Source organism: Antedon mediterranea, chromosome 3 (assembly GCF_964355755.1).
Source record: "Antedon mediterranea chromosome 3, ecAntMedi1.1, whole genome shotgun sequence".
In the NCBI taxonomy this organism is placed as follows: domain Eukaryota; kingdom Metazoa; phylum Echinodermata; class Crinoidea; order Comatulida; family Antedonidae; genus Antedon; species Antedon mediterranea.
In genome coordinates this window covers 13,670,177-13,682,814 of record NC_092672.1, presented here as the reverse complement: position 1 = coordinate 13,682,814, position 12,638 = coordinate 13,670,177, and the positions used below count along the sequence as shown (strand labels likewise).

At 33.6% G+C, this 12,638-nt stretch overlaps 16 non-coding genes across 16 annotated transcripts; all 16 read left to right on the top strand.

Annotated features, from left to right (window-relative positions):
- Nucleotides 1-395: 395 nt before the first annotated feature.
- On the top strand, nt 396-587 carry LOC140045630 (U2 spliceosomal RNA). The gene has a single exon (XR_011844640.1). It is a non-coding gene; the product is annotated as a U2 spliceosomal RNA (small nuclear RNA).
- A 590-nt stretch (nt 588-1,177) lies between these two features.
- LOC140045600 (U2 spliceosomal RNA) lies at nt 1,178-1,369 on the top strand. The gene has a single exon (XR_011844614.1). It is a non-coding gene; the product is annotated as a U2 spliceosomal RNA (small nuclear RNA).
- A 588-nt stretch (nt 1,370-1,957) lies between these two features.
- On the top strand, nt 1,958-2,149 carry LOC140045629 (U2 spliceosomal RNA). Its single transcript, XR_011844639.1, has one exon. It is a non-coding gene; the product is annotated as a U2 spliceosomal RNA (small nuclear RNA).
- A 590-nt stretch (nt 2,150-2,739) lies between these two features.
- Nucleotides 2,740-2,931, top strand: LOC140045599 (U2 spliceosomal RNA). Its single transcript, XR_011844613.1, has one exon. It is a non-coding gene; the product is annotated as a U2 spliceosomal RNA (small nuclear RNA).
- Nucleotides 2,932-3,519: 588 nt separating this feature from the next.
- LOC140045628 (U2 spliceosomal RNA) lies at nt 3,520-3,711 on the top strand. Its single transcript, XR_011844638.1, has one exon. It is a non-coding gene; the product is annotated as a U2 spliceosomal RNA (small nuclear RNA).
- A 588-nt stretch (nt 3,712-4,299) lies between these two features.
- LOC140045598 (U2 spliceosomal RNA) lies at nt 4,300-4,491 on the top strand. The gene has a single exon (XR_011844612.1). It is a non-coding gene; the product is annotated as a U2 spliceosomal RNA (small nuclear RNA).
- A 588-nt stretch (nt 4,492-5,079) lies between these two features.
- Nucleotides 5,080-5,271, top strand: LOC140045627 (U2 spliceosomal RNA). The gene has a single exon (XR_011844637.1). It is a non-coding gene; the product is annotated as a U2 spliceosomal RNA (small nuclear RNA).
- Nucleotides 5,272-5,861: 590 nt separating this feature from the next.
- On the top strand, nt 5,862-6,053 carry LOC140045597 (U2 spliceosomal RNA). The gene has a single exon (XR_011844611.1). It is a non-coding gene; the product is annotated as a U2 spliceosomal RNA (small nuclear RNA).
- Nucleotides 6,054-6,641: 588 nt separating this feature from the next.
- LOC140045626 (U2 spliceosomal RNA) lies at nt 6,642-6,833 on the top strand. Its single transcript, XR_011844636.1, has one exon. It is a non-coding gene; the product is annotated as a U2 spliceosomal RNA (small nuclear RNA).
- Nucleotides 6,834-7,421: 588 nt separating this feature from the next.
- LOC140045596 (U2 spliceosomal RNA) lies at nt 7,422-7,613 on the top strand. Its single transcript, XR_011844610.1, has one exon. It is a non-coding gene; the product is annotated as a U2 spliceosomal RNA (small nuclear RNA).
- Nucleotides 7,614-8,201: 588 nt separating this feature from the next.
- On the top strand, nt 8,202-8,393 carry LOC140045624 (U2 spliceosomal RNA). The gene has a single exon (XR_011844635.1). It is a non-coding gene; the product is annotated as a U2 spliceosomal RNA (small nuclear RNA).
- Nucleotides 8,394-8,983: 590 nt separating this feature from the next.
- Nucleotides 8,984-9,175, top strand: LOC140045667 (U2 spliceosomal RNA). Its single transcript, XR_011844673.1, has one exon. It is a non-coding gene; the product is annotated as a U2 spliceosomal RNA (small nuclear RNA).
- Nucleotides 9,176-9,763: 588 nt separating this feature from the next.
- LOC140045623 (U2 spliceosomal RNA) lies at nt 9,764-9,955 on the top strand. The gene has a single exon (XR_011844634.1). It is a non-coding gene; the product is annotated as a U2 spliceosomal RNA (small nuclear RNA).
- Nucleotides 9,956-10,542: 587 nt separating this feature from the next.
- LOC140045607 (U2 spliceosomal RNA) lies at nt 10,543-10,734 on the top strand. Its single transcript, XR_011844620.1, has one exon. It is a non-coding gene; the product is annotated as a U2 spliceosomal RNA (small nuclear RNA).
- Nucleotides 10,735-11,322: 588 nt separating this feature from the next.
- LOC140045622 (U2 spliceosomal RNA) lies at nt 11,323-11,514 on the top strand. Its single transcript, XR_011844633.1, has one exon. It is a non-coding gene; the product is annotated as a U2 spliceosomal RNA (small nuclear RNA).
- Nucleotides 11,515-12,101: 587 nt separating this feature from the next.
- LOC140045620 (U2 spliceosomal RNA) lies at nt 12,102-12,293 on the top strand. The gene has a single exon (XR_011844632.1). It is a non-coding gene; the product is annotated as a U2 spliceosomal RNA (small nuclear RNA).
- Nucleotides 12,294-12,638: the final 345 nt, after the last annotated feature.

Here is a 12,638-nt window from a genome sequence, read left to right as displayed (position 1 = left end):
TATATTCAAATTTTGTTAATGACGTAATTTATAGCCATGAAACGTATATTTTACTGTTTCGTCTTTGTTTTACGGTCCGACTCGATAAACCTTACGCTACTTACGTCACTCTGTATTGTTATGTAAATTGACAACGTAGCGTAAGTGTTCTATAACGTTAACGGTGTTTTACGACCATCGAACGTAACACGTCATCAGTTTTGTTTAAAAAAAACATGTTGACAGTTATTACAAATTAATTATATTACTCTATAATCTCTGTAAAAACTTTTATATTTTAAACGGTATGGCTTAACACATCGGTCGAATGTATGCATTAGCTACATTATATGTATCACACTGATTCGACAGCAAGTCGTCATTTGTTGGTACTAGTTGAGATTCGTTTAATTGTTATCGCTTCTCGGCCTTTTGGCTAAGATCATGTGTAGTATCTGTTCTTTTCAGCTTAATATCTGAAACGCTGCTCATCGAGTAGCTTCTATATTAAACTGATTTTTGAATTTAGGCCATGGAATAGGAGCTTGCTCCATCCTGGCCACGGGTTGACCTGGTATTGCAGTACGTCCAGGATTGGCCCAACCTATCAAGATAATTATTAAAAAATAGAATCTGTTACACTGTTTATTGTAGGTCTTCTGTATTTACGTTACAGGTTACATGTTGTTACGTCATACTTTTTCAATAGAGAAATAATTATGTATTTTTTCTGAATAAAATGTTACTGTAATTTCAGTTGATTGTTTAATTATTAAAATGCACAGAGAAACGAATGGGCGTATATTCAAATTTTGTTAATGACGTAATTTATAGCCATGAAACGTATATTTTACTGTTTCGTCTTTGTTTTACGGTCCGACTCGATAAACCTTACGCTACTTACGTCACTCTGTATTGTTATGTAAATTGACAACGTAGCGTAAGTGTTCTATAACGTTAACGGTGTTTTACGACCATCGAACGTAACACGTCATCAGTTTTGTTTTAAAAAAACATGTTGACAGTTAATATTACAAATTAATTATATTACTCTATAATCTCTGTAAAAACTTTTATATTTTAAACGGTATGGCTTAACACATCGGTCGAATGTATGCATTAGCTACATTATATGTATCACACTGATTCGACAGCAAGTCGTCATTTGTTGGTACTAGTTGAGATTCGTTTAATTGTTATCGCTTCTCGGCCTTTTGGCTAAGATCATGTGTAGTATCTGTTCTTTTCAGCTTAATATCTGAAACGCTGCTCATCGAGTAGCTTCTATATTAAACTGATTTTTGAATTTAGGCCATGGAATAGGAGCTTGCTCCATCCTGGCCACGGGTTGACCTGGTATTGCAGTACATCCAGGATTGGCCCAACCTATCAAGATAATTATTAAAAAAGAGAATCTGTCACACGGTTTATTGTAAGTCTTCTGTATTTACGTAACAGGTTACATGTTGTTGCGTCATACTTTTTCTATAGAGAAATAATTATTTATTTTTTCTGAATGAAATGTTACTGTAATTTCAGTTGATTTTTTAATTATTAAAATGCACAGAGAAACGAATGGGCGTATTTTCAATTTTTATTTATTGACCTAATTTATAGCCATGAAACGTATAGTTTACTGTTTCGTCTTTGTTTTACGGTCCGACTCGATAAACCTTACGCTACTTACGTCACTCTGTATTGTTATGTAAATTGACAACGTAGCGTAAGTGTTCTATAACGTTAACGGTGTTTTACGACCATCGAACGTAACACGTCATCAGTTTTGTTTTAAAAAAACATGTTGACAGTTATTACAAATTAATTATATTACTCTATAATCTCTGTAAAAACTTTTATATTCTAAACGGTATGACTTAACACATCGGTCGAATGTATGCATTAGCTACATTATATGTATCACACTGATTCGACAGCAAGTCGTCATTTGTTGGTACTAGTTGAGATTCGTTTAATTGTTATCGCTTCTCGGCCTTTTGGCTAAGATCATGTGTAGTATCTGTTCTTTTCAGCTTAATATCTGAAACGCTGCTCATCGAGTAGCTTCTATATTAAACTGATTTTTGAATTTAGGCCATGGAATAGGAGCTTGCTCCATCCTGGCCACGGGTTGACCTGGTATTGCAGTACGTCCAGGATTGGCCCAACCTATCAAGATAATTATTAAAAAATAGAATCTGTTACACTGTTTATTGTAGGTCTTCTGTATTTACGTTACAGGTTACATGTTGTTACGTCATACTTTTTCAATAGAGAAATAATTATGTATTTTTTCTGAATAAAATGTTACTGTAATTTCAGTTGATTGTTTAATTATTAAAATGCACAGAGAAACGAATGGGCGTATATTCAAATTTTGTTAATGACGTAATTTATAGCCATGAAACGTATATTTTACTGTTTCGTCTTTGTTTTACGGTCCGACTCGATAAACCTTACGCTACTTACGTCACTCTGTATTGTTATGTAAATTGACAACGTAGCGTAAGTGTTCTATAACGTTAACGGTGTTTTACGACCATCGAACGTAACACGTCATCAGTTTTGTTTTAAAAAAACATGTTGACAGTTAATATTACAAATTAATTATATTACTCTATAATCTCTGTAAAAACTTTTATATTTTAAACGGTATGGCTTAACACATCGGTCGAATGTATGCATTAGCTACATTATATGTATCACACTGATTCGACAGCAAGTCGTCATTTGTTGGTACTAGTTGAGATTCGTTTAATTGTTATCGCTTCTCGGCCTTTTGGCTAAGATCATGTGTAGTATCTGTTCTTTTCAGCTTAATATCTGAAACGCTGCTCATCGAGTAGCTTCTATATTAAACTGATTTTTGAATTTAGGCCATGGAATAGGAGCTTGCTCCATCCTGGCCACGGGTTGACCTGGTATTGCAGTACATCCAGGATTGGCCCAACCTATCAAGATAATTATTAAAAAAGAGAGTCTGTCACACGGTTTATTGTAAGTCTTCTGTATTTACGTAACAGGTTACATGTTGTTGCGTCATACTTTTTCTATAGAGAAATAATTATTTATTTTTTCTGAATGAAATGTTACTGTAATTTCAGTTGATTTTTTAATTATTAAAATGCACAGAGAAACGAATGGGCGTATTTTCAATTTTTATTTATTGACCTAATTTATAGCCATGAAACGTATAGTTTACTGTTTCGTCTTTGTTTTACGGTCCGACTCGATAAACCTTACGCTACTTACGTCACTCTGTATTGTTATGTAAATTGACAACGTAGCGTAAGTGTTCTATAACGTTAACGGTGTTTTACGACCATCGAACGTAACACGTCATCAGTTTTGTTTTAAAAAAACATGTTGACAGTTATTACAAATTAATTATATTACTCTATAATCTCTGTAAAAACTTTTATATTCTAAACGGTATGGCTTAACACATCGGTCGAATGTATGCATTAGCTACATTATATGTATCACACTGATTCGACAGCAAGTCGTCATTTGTTGGTACTAGTTGAGATTCGTTTAATTGTTATCGCTTCTCGGCCTTTTGGCTAAGATCATGTGTAGTATCTGTTCTTTTCAGCTTAATATCTGAAACGCTGCTCATCGAGTAGCTTCTATATTAAACTGATTTTTGAATTTAGGCCATGGAATAGGAGCTTGCTCCATCCTGGCCACGGGTTGACCTGGTATTGCAGTACGTCCAGGATTGGCCCAACCTATCAAGATAATTATTAAAAAATAGAATCTGTTACACTGTTTATTGTAGGTCTTCTGTATTTACGTTACAGGTTACATGTTGTTACGTCATACTTTTTCAATAGAGAAATAATTATGTATTTTTTCTGAATAAAATGTTACTGTAATTTCAGTTGATTGTTTAATTATTAAAATGCACAGAGAAACGAATGGGCGTATATTCAAATTTTGTTAATGACGTAATTTATAGCCATGAAACGTATATTTTACTGTTTCGTCTTTGTTTTACGGTCCGACTCGATAAACCTTACGCTACTTACGTCACTCTGTATTGTTATGTAAATTGACAACGTAGCGTAAGTGTTCTATAACGTTAACGGTGTTTTACGACCATCGAACGTAACACGTCATCAGTTTTGTTTTAAAAAAACATGTTGACAGTTAATATTACAAATTAATTATATTACTCTATAATCTCTGTAAAAACTTTTATATTTTAAACGGTATGGCTTAACACATCGGTCGAATGTATGCATTAGCTACATTATGTATCACACTGATTCGACAGCAAGTCGTCATTTGTTGGTACTAGTTGAGATTCGTTTAATTGTTATCGCTTCTCGGCCTTTTGGCTAAGATCATGTGTAGTATCTGTTCTTTTCAGCTTAATATCTGAAACGCTGCTCATCGAGTAGCTTCTATATTAAACTGATTTTTGAATTTAGGCCATGGAATAGGAGCTTGCTCCATCCTGGCCACGGGTTGACCTGGTATTGCAGTACATCCAGGATTGGCCCAACCTATCAAGATAATTATTAAAAAAGAGAATCTGTCACACGGTTTATTGTAAGTCTTCTGTATTTACGTAACAGGTTACATGTTGTTGCGTCATACTTTTTCTATAGAGAAATAATTATTTATTTTTTCTGAATGAAATGTTACTGTAATTTCAGTTGATTTTTTAATTATTAAAATGCACAGAGAAACGAATGGGCGTATTTTCAATTTTTATTTATTGACCTAATTTATAGCCATGAAACGTATAGTTTACTGTTTCGTCTTTGTTTTACGGTCCGACTCGATAAACCTTACGCTACTTACGTCACTCTGTATTGTTATGTAAATTGACAACGTAGCGTAAGTGTTCTATAACGTTAACGGTGTTTTACGACCATCGAACGTAACACGTCATCAGTTTTGTTTTAAAAAAACATGTTGACAGTTATTACAAATTAATTATATTACTCTATAATCTCTGTAAAAACTTTTATATTCTAAACGGTATGACTTAACACATCGGTCGAATGTATGCATTAGCTACATTATATGTATCACACTGATTCGACAGCAAGTCGTCATTTGTTGGTACTAGTTGAGATTCGTTTAATTGTTATCGCTTCTCGGCCTTTTGGCTAAGATCATGTGTAGTATCTGTTCTTTTCAGCTTAATATCTGAAACGCTGCTCATCGAGTAGCTTCTATATTAAACTGATTTTTGAATTTAGGCCATGGAATAGGAGCTTGCTCCATCCTGGCCACGGGTTGACCTGGTATTGCAGTACGTCCAGGATTGGCCCAACCTATCAAGATAATTATTAAAAAATAGAATCTGTTACACTGTTTATTGTAGGTCTTCTGTATTTACGTTACAGGTTACATGTTGTTACGTCATACTTTTTCAATAGAGAAATAATTATGTATTTTTTCTGAATAAAATGTTACTGTAATTTCAGTTGATTGTTTAATTATTAAAATGCACAGAGAAACGAATGGGCGTATATTCAAATTTTGTTAATGACGTAATTTATAGCCATGAAACGTATATTTTACTGTTTCGTCTTTGTTTTACGGTCCGACTCGATAAACCTTACGCTACTTACGTCACTCTGTATTGTTATGTAAATTGACAACGTAGCGTAAGTGTTCTATAACGTTAACGGTGTTTTACGACCATCGAACGTAACACGTCATCAGTTTTGTTTTAAAAAAACATGTTGACAGTTAATATTACAAATTAATTATATTACTCTATAATCTCTGTAAAAACTTTTATATTTTAAACGGTATGGCTTAACACATCGGTCGAATGTATGCATTAGCTACATTATATGTATCACACTGATTCGACAGCAAGTCGTCATTTGTTGGTACTAGTTGAGATTCGTTTAATTGTTATCGCTTCTCGGCCTTTTGGCTAAGATCATGTGTAGTATCTGTTCTTTTCAGCTTAATATCTGAAACGCTGCTCATCGAGTAGCTTCTATATTAAACTGATTTTTGAATTTAGGCCATGGAATAGGAGCTTGCTCCATCCTGGCCACGGGTTGACCTGGTATTGCAGTACATCCAGGATTGGCCCAACCTATCAAGATAATTATTAAAAAAGAGAGTCTGTCACACGGTTTATTGTAAGTCTTCTGTATTTACGTAACAGGTTACATGTTGTTGCGTCATACTTTTTCTATAGAGAAATAATTATTTATTTTTTCTGAATGAAATGTTACTGTAATTTCAGTTGATTTTTTAATTATTAAAATGCACAGAGAAACGAATGGGCGTATTTTCAATTTTTATTTATTGACCTAATTTATAGCCATGAAACGTATAGTTTACTGTTTCGTCTTTGTTTTACGGTCCGACTCGATAAACCTTACGCTACTTACGTCACTCTGTATTGTTATGTAAATTGACAACGTAGCGTAAGTGTTCTATAACGTTAACGGTGTTTTACGACCATCGAACGTAACACGTCATCAGTTTTGTTTTAAAAAAACATGTTGACAGTTATTACAAATTAATTATATTACTCTATAATCTCTGTAAAAACTTTTATATTCTAAACGGTATGGCTTAACACATCGGTCGAATGTATGCATTAGCTACATTATATGTATCACACTGATTCGACAGCAAGTCGTCATTTGTTGGTACTAGTTGAGATTCGTTTAATTGTTATCGCTTCTCGGCCTTTTGGCTAAGATCATGTGTAGTATCTGTTCTTTTCAGCTTAATATCTGAAACGCTGCTCATCGAGTAGCTTCTATATTAAACTGATTTTTGAATTTAGGCCATGGAATAGGAGCTTGCTCCATCCTGGCCACGGGTTGACCTGGTATTGCAGTACGTCCAGGATTGGCCCAACCTATCAAGATAATTATTAAAAAATAGAATCTGTTACACTGTTTATTGTAGGTCTTCTGTATTTACGTTACAGGTTACATGTTGTTACGTCATACTTTTTCAATAGAGAAATAATTATGTATTTTTTCTGAATAAAATGTTACTGTAATTTCAGTTGATTGTTTAATTATTAAAATGCACAGAGAAACGAATGGGCGTATATTCAAATTTTGTTAATGACGTAATTTATAGCCATGAAACGTATATTTTACTGTTTCGTCTTTGTTTTACGGTCCGACTCGATAAACCTTACGCTACTTACGTCACTCTGTATTGTTATGTAAATTGACAACGTAGCGTAAGTGTTCTATAACGTTAACGGTGTTTTACGACCATCGAACGTAACACGTCATCAGTTTTGTTTTAAAAAAACATGTTGACAGTTAATATTACAAATTAATTATATTACTCTATAATCTCTGTAAAAACTTTTATATTTTAAACGGTATGGCTTAACACATCGGTCGAATGTATGCATTAGCTACATTATGTATCACACTGATTCGACAGCAAGTCGTCATTTGTTGGTACTAGTTGAGATTCGTTTAATTGTTATCGCTTCTCGGCCTTTTGGCTAAGATCATGTGTAGTATCTGTTCTTTTCAGCTTAATATCTGAAACGCTGCTCATCGAGTAGCTTCTATATTAAACTGATTTTTGAATTTAGGCCATGGAATAGGAGCTTGCTCCATCCTGGCCACGGGTTGACCTGGTATTGCAGTACATCCAGGATTGGCCCAACCTATCAAGATAATTATTAAAAAAGAGAATCTGTCACACGGTTTATTGTAAGTCTTCTGTATTTACGTAACAGGTTACATGTTGTTGCGTCATACTTTTTCTATAGAGAAATAATTATTTATTTTTTCTGAATGAAATGTTACTGTAATTTCAGTTGATTTTTTAATTATTAAAATGCACAGAGAAACGAATGGGCGTATTTTCAAATTTTGTTTATTGACCTAATTTATAGCCATGAAACGTATAGTTTACTGTTTCGTCTTTGTTTTACGGTCCGACTCGATAAACCTTACGCTACTTACGTCACTCTGTATTGTTATGTAAATTGACAACGTAGCGTAAGTGTTCTATAACGTTAACGGTGTTTTACGACCATCGAACGTAACACGTCATCAGTTTTGTTTTAAAAAAACATGTTGACAGTTATTACAAATTAATTATATTACTCTATAATCTCTGTAAAAACTTTTATATTCTAAACGGTATGGCTTAACACATCGGTCGAATGTATGCATTAGCTACATTATATGTATCACACTGATTCGACAGCAAGTCGTCATTTGTTGGTACTAGTTGAGATTCGTTTAATTGTTATCGCTTCTCGGCCTTTTGGCTAAGATCATGTGTAGTATCTGTTCTTTTCAGCTTAATATCTGAAACGCTGCTCATCGAGTAGCTTCTATATTAAACTGATTTTTGAATTTAGGCCATGGAATAGGAGCTTGCTCCATCCTGGCCACGGGTTGACCTGGTATTGCAGTACGTCCAGGATTGGCCCAACCTATCAAGATAATTATTAAAAAATAGAATCTGTTACACTGTTTATTGTAGGTCTTCTGTATTTACGTTACAGGTTACATGTTGTTACGTCATACTTTTTCAATAGAGAAATAATTATGTATTTTTTCTGAATAAAATGTTACTGTAATTTCAGTTGATTTTTTAATTATTAAAATGCACAGAGAAACGAATGGGCGTATATTCAAATTTTGTTAATGACGTAATTTATAGCCATGAAACGTATATTTTACTGTTTCGTCTTTGTTTTACGGTCCGACTCGATAAACCTTACGCTACTTACGTCACTCTGTATTGTTATGTAAATTGACAACGTAGCGTAAGTGTTCTATAACGTTAACGGTGTTTTACGACCATCGAACGTAACACGTCATCAGTTTTGTTTTAAAAAAACATGTTGACAGTTAATATTACAAATTAATTATATTACTCTATAATCTCTGTAAAAACTTTTATATTTTAAACGGTATGGCTTAACACATCGGTCGAATGTATGCATTAGCTACATTATATGTATCACACTGATTCGACAGCAAGTCGTCATTTGTTGGTACTAGTTGAGATTCGTTTAATTGTTATCGCTTCTCGGCCTTTTGGCTAAGATCATGTGTAGTATCTGTTCTTTTCAGCTTAATATCTGAAACGCTGCTCATCGAGTAGCTTCTATAATAAACTGATTTTTTAATTTAGGCCATGGAATAGGAGCTTGCTCCATCCTGGCCACGGGTTGACCTGGTATTGCAGTACGTCCAGGATTGGCCCAACCTATCAAGATAATTATTAAAAAATAGAATCTGTTACACTGTTTATTGTAGGTCTTCTGTATTTACGTTACAGGTTACATGTTGTTACGTCATACTTTTTCAATAGAGAAATAATTATGTATTTTTTCTGAATAAAATGTTACTGTAATTTCAGTTGATTGTTTAATTATTAAAATGCACAGAGAAACGAATGGGCGTATATTCAAATTTTGTTAATGACGTAATTTATAGCCATGAAACGTATATTTTACTGTTTCGTCTTTGTTTTACGGTCCGACTCGATAAACATTACGCTACTTACGTCACTGTATGTATACTCTGTATTGTTATGTAAATTGACAACGTAGCGTAAGTGTTAACGGTGTTTTACGACCATCGAACGTAACACGTCATCAGTTTTGTTTAAAAAAAACATGTTGACAGTTATTACAAATTAATTATATTACTCTATAATCTCTGTAAAAACTTTTATATTTTAAACGGTATGGCTTAACACATCGGTCGAATGTATGCATTAGCTACATTATATGTATCACACTGATTCGACAGCAAGTCGTCATTTGTTGGTACTAGTTGAGATTCGTTTAATTGTTATCGCTTCTCGGCCTTTTGGCTAAGATCATGTGTAGTATCTGTTCTTTTCAGCTTAATATCTGAAACGCTGCTCATCGAGTAGCTTCTATATTAAACTGATTTTTGAATTTAGGCCATGGAATAGGAGCTTGCTCCATCCTGGCCACGGGTTGACCTGGTATTGCAGTACGTCCAGGATTGGCCCAACCTATCAAGATAATTATTAAAAAATAGAATCTGTTACACTGTTTATTGTAGGTCTTCTGTATTTACGTTACAGGTTACATGTTGTTACGTCATACTTTTTCAATAGAGAAATAATTATGTATTTTTTCTGAATAAAATGTTACTGTAATTTCAGTTGATTGTTTAATTATTAAAATGCACAGAGAAACGAATGGGCGTATATTCAAATTTTGTTAATGACGTAATTTATAGCCATGAAACGTATATTTTACTGTTTCGTCTTTGTTTTACGGTCCGACTCGATAAACCTTACGCTACTTACGTCACTCTGTATTGTTATGTAAATTGACAACGTAGCGTAAGTGTTCTATAACGTTAACGGTGTTTTACGACCATCGAACGTAACACGTCATCAGTTTTGTTTTAAAAAAACATGTTGACAGTTATTACAAATTAATTATATTACTCTATAATCTCTGTAAAAACTTTTATATTTTAAACGGTATGGCTTAACACATCGGTCGAATGTATGCATTAGCTACATTATATGTATCACACTGATTCGACAGCAAGTCGTCATTTGTTGGTACTAGTTGAGATTCGTTTAATTGTTATCGCTTCTCGGCCTTTTGGCTAAGATCATGTGTAGTATCTGTTCTTTTCAGCTTAATATCTGAAACGCTGCTCATCGAGTAGCTTCTATATTAAACTGATTTTTGAATTTAGGCCATGGAATAGGAGCTTGCTCCATCCTGGCCACGGGTTGACCTGGTATTGCAGTACATCCAGGATTGACCCAACCTATCAAGATAATTATTAAAAAAGAGAATCTGTCACACGGTTTATTGTAAGTCTTCTGTATTTACGTAACAGGTTACATGTTGTTGCGTCATACTTTTTCTATAGAGAAATAATTATTTATTTTTTCTGAATGAAATATTACTGTAATTTCAGTTGATTTTTTAATTATTAAAATGCACAGAGAAACGAATGGGCGTATTTTCAATTTTTATTTATTGACCTAATTTATAGCCATGAAACGTATAGTTTACTGTTTCGTCTTTGTTTTACGGTCCGACTCGATAAACCTTACGCTACTTACGTCACTCTGTATTGTTATGTAAATTGACAACGTAGCGTAAGTGTTCTATAACGTTAACGGTGTTTTACGACCATCGAACGTAACACGTCATCAGTTTTGTTTTAAAAAAACATGTTGACAGTTATTACAAATTAATTATATTACTCTATAATCTCTGTAAAAACTTTTATATTCTAAACGGTATGACTTAACACATCGGTCGAATGTATGCATTAGCTACATTATATGTATCACACTGATTCGACAGCAAGTCGTCATTTGTTGGTACTAGTTGAGATTCGTTTAATTGTTATCGCTTCTCGGCCTTTTGGCTAAGATCATGTGTAGTATCTGTTCTTTTCAGCTTAATATCTGAAACGCTGCTCATCGAGTAGCTTCTATATTAAACTGATTTTTGAATTTAGGCCATGGAATAGGAGCTTGCTCCATCCTGGCCACGGGTTGACCTGGTATTGCAGTACGTCCAGGATTGGCCCAACCTATCAAGATAATTATTAAAAAATAGAATCTGTTACACTGTTTATTGTAGGTCTTCTGTATTTACGTTACAGGTTACATGTTGTTACGTCATACTTTTTCAATAGAGAAATAATTATGTATTTTTTCTGAATAAAATGTTACTGTAATTTCAGTTGATTGTTTAATTATTAAAATGCACAGAGAAACGAATGGGCGTATATTCAAATTTTGTTAATGACGTAATTTATAGCCATGAAACGTATATTTTACTGTTTCGTCTTTGTTTTACGGTCCGACTCGATAAACCTTACGCTACTTACGTCACTCTGTATTGTTATGTAAATTGACAACGTAGCGTAAGTGTTCTATAACGTTAACGGTGTTTTACGACCATCGAACGTAACACGTCATCAGTTTTGTTTTAAAAAAACATGTTGACAGTTATTACAAATTAATTATATTACTCTATAATCTCTGTAAAAACTTTTATATTCTAAACGGTATGACTTAACACATCGGTCGAATGTATGCATTAGCTACATTATATGTATCACACTGATTCGACAGCAAGTCGTCATTTGTTGGTACTAGTTGAGATTCGTTTAATTGTTATCGCTTCTCGGCCTTTTGGCTAAGATCATGTGTAGTATCTGTTCTTTTCAGCTTAATATCTGAAACGCTGCTCATCGAGTAGCTTCTATATTAAACTGATTTTTGAATTTAGGCCATGGAATAGGAGCTTGCTCCATCCTGGCCACGGGTTGACCTGGTATTGCAGTACGTCCAGGATTGGCCCAACCTATCAAGATAATTATTAAAAAATAGAATCTGTTACACTGTTTATTGTAGGTCTTCTGTATTTACGTTACAGGTTACATGTTGTTACGTCATACTTTTTCAATAGAGAAATAATTATGTATTTTTTCTGAATAAAATGTTACTGTAATTTCAGTTGATTGTTTAATTATTAAAATGCACAGAGAAACGAATGGGCGTATATTCAAATTTTGTTAATGACGTAATTTATAGCCATGAAACGTATATTTTACTGTTTCGTCTTTGTTTTACGGTCCGACTCGATAAACCTTACGCTACTTACGTCACTCTGTATTGTTATGTAAATTGACAACGTAGCGTAAGTGTTCTAT